This window comes from Rhinolophus ferrumequinum, chromosome 10 (genome assembly GCF_004115265.2).
Source record: "Rhinolophus ferrumequinum isolate MPI-CBG mRhiFer1 chromosome 10, mRhiFer1_v1.p, whole genome shotgun sequence".
Lineage (NCBI taxonomy): Eukaryota > Metazoa > Chordata > Mammalia > Chiroptera > Rhinolophidae > Rhinolophus > Rhinolophus ferrumequinum.
This window is the reverse complement of record NC_046293.1, coordinates 5,661,183-5,664,265: the sequence shown is the minus strand read 5'-3', so window position 1 is coordinate 5,664,265 and position 3,083 is coordinate 5,661,183.

Here is a 3,083-nt window from a genome sequence, read left to right as displayed (position 1 = left end):
AAAGTAACATCCTAAAAACTAAATTTAGCAAGGATTGCCTAAGTTCTATGTGAGAAAAAGGTGCAAAAAGCAAGACTTAAATAAAAAGACAGGCTTTATTCTTGGATAAGAAATCCAACATCCTTAAAATGTCTGCTTTTTTCTACATCACTCATCATTTAATAAAATCCAAATAGGATATTTAAAAAATTAATCAAATGACTCATCTAGGAGAGTAAATGTATGAAAATAACCAGGAAAATTCTGAGAAGGAAGAGTAATGAGGAAGGAGCGACTCCATTAAGCTCTTAAAAGATGTAATACTTGTTATTACAATTATCTAAGGTAATTGGCCACTTAATGTGTTCCAGGCCCTGTTCCAAGGGCTTTATAAAGACTAACCCATTTGATCTTCTTTACAACACTTGAGGTAGTAGGTGTTAGGGTTTTAGGGGCTTAACATATGTACCCTTTACCTCGCCCAAGTTCAAATCCACTGACAGGAGGACAGCGAATCAGGGATGTGGAGATCAGCGTATCCTCCTCCTTCTTATGCTGACAGCAGCTGTGTTAGAGGGTGAGGCGTAGGTGGTGGCAACAATGGATTTCTTGAAGCAGCACTCCATCCAGAGAATGAAAAGACAAGCCACAGATGGGGAGAAAGTATTTGCCGAATACATATCTGATAAGGAACTTGTATCCAAAATATACAAAGAACTCTTACAACTCAACAATAAGAAAACAAACTACCCAGTTTAAAAACGGGCAATAGATGTAAACAGACACTTCGCCAAAGATGACATACAGATGGCAAATGAGCAAATGAAAAGATGGCCAGCATCACATATACGAGGGAATTGCAAATGAAAACAACAGTGAGGTCAACTGTAATTGAAAAATTAAAAAGTGGTGGGGAGGGAAGATGAAGGGGAATCAGAGGTTCAGATTTTCAGGTATAAAACAAGTCAGTCTTGGGGACGTAATGAACAGCATAAGGAAAATAGTCAATAATATTGTGATGGGGCCGTACGGTGTCAGATGGTTGCTGGGCTTATCATGGCTTATCACTTCTTTAGGTAAATAAATGTTGAATAACTATGGTGTACACCTGAAATTAATATAATATATGTTAGCTATATGAGGTATTATCAAACAATACGGTGAATGTTTAAATTATAAAAATGTATTACAGTAAAAGACACATTGCCATTAATCCCCCGCAAAATGCCCCCCGCCCCCACTTCGAACACACTTATCACATCGTTCTTGCCACTTTCTGAAGCAGTTCTGGAAGTCCTCTTTCGTGAGTGTCTTCAGTTGTGCTGTCTTGACTACCTCTATGTCCTGAATCATTTTAACTTTGGGGAAGAGCCAGAAGTCACACGGTGCCAGATCCGGTGAATAAGGTGGATGAGGACACACTGTAATGTTTTCATTTGACAGAAATTGACGTACCAGAAGTGATGTGTGACGTGGAGCGTTGTTATGATGGAGGATGATTTATGGCACAATTTAAAACACACCTTCTCTCAACGGTAGCTCACACCCAACTGACTGCACTGAACAAGTTGAAACTTGTCACACACTGTTTCTAAAGTTCCATGCACCACTTCCCATATTGAAGATCCTGCCTTTCCATTGGATGGCACTTGGCAGCAGCATTCACCGTATTTTGTGATCACAACAGAAAGGCTCCATGTCACACATTGCTTCTGGTATGGCAATTTCTGTCAAATAAAAACATTACGGTGTGCCCTCATCCACCTTATTCACCAGATCTGGCACCGTGAGACTTCTGGCTCTTCCCCAAAGTCAAAACGACCATGAAAGGTAAACATTTTGAATCAATTCAGGGCATGGAGGCAGCCACGACAGCGCAACTAAAGACACTCACGAAAGAGGGCTTTCGGAACTGCTTCAGAAAGTGGCAAGAACAAGGGGATAAGTGTGTTTGAAGGGAGGGGGTGTATTTTCAGGGAGAATAATGGCAATGTGTCTTTTACTGTAATACATTTTTTTAATTTAAACATTCACCGTATTGATCACACCTCGTATGGTAATAAAAACCTTTAAAAAAAGAAAACAACAACAAAATTGCTAAAATCTAAAAAACTAAACTGAAAAATTCCAAATGCTGGCAAGAATCTGGAGCAACAGAAACTCTTATGCTGGTGGAAATGTGAAACAGTACAGCCACTTTGGAAGACAGTTTGGCAGTTTCTTACAAAGCTAAATATAATCTTACCATATGATCTAGCAATCACACTCCTAGATATTTACCCAACCGATATGAAAACTTACGTCCACACAAAACCCTGCACATTAATGTTTATAGCAGCTTTATTCATAATTGCCAAAAACTAAAAGCAACCAAAATGTCCTTCAATAGGTGAATGGATAAGAGAATGTACATCCAGACAATGGAATATTATTCAGCGCTAAAAAGAAATGAGCCAACACGCCATGAAAAGACATGGAGTAACTTTAAATACATATTGCTTAGTCTAAGAGGCCAGTCTGAAAGGCTACATACTGTATGATTCCAACTATGTAACATTCTGAAAAAGGCAAAACTATAGCAACAGTAAATAGATCAGTGATTGCCTAGGGTTCTGGGAGCGCGGGGAAAGGATTGACAGATGGAGCACAGAGGGTTTCAGGACAGTGAGACTATTCTGTGTGACACTGTAATGGTGGATATACAACATTGTGCAAAATCCAGAGAGTGTACAACACACAGCGTGGGCTCTAATATGAATTATAGAGTTCAGTTAATAATTGTCTATCAATATTAGTTCATCAGTTTTAACAAAGTATCACCCTAATGTAAGATGTTAACAATAGCAAAAGATGAGAGCAAGGAAGAGAGAGGATATATGGGAACTCTGTACCATCTACTCAATTTTACGTAAATCTAAGACTGCTCCAAAAACATAAAGTGTATTAATTAAAAGAAAAAAGAAAAGCAACCCAGAGATGGACAGACCTTCCCCAATCAGCCACAAGCAGCTGTGAATGCCTCCAGCCTCCCAGGTAAGAACCCAAGGAGCTCCCTGGGGACACTGGGGAGGGTACTGGCTGAATGTCCAGTTCCTCATCCCAAC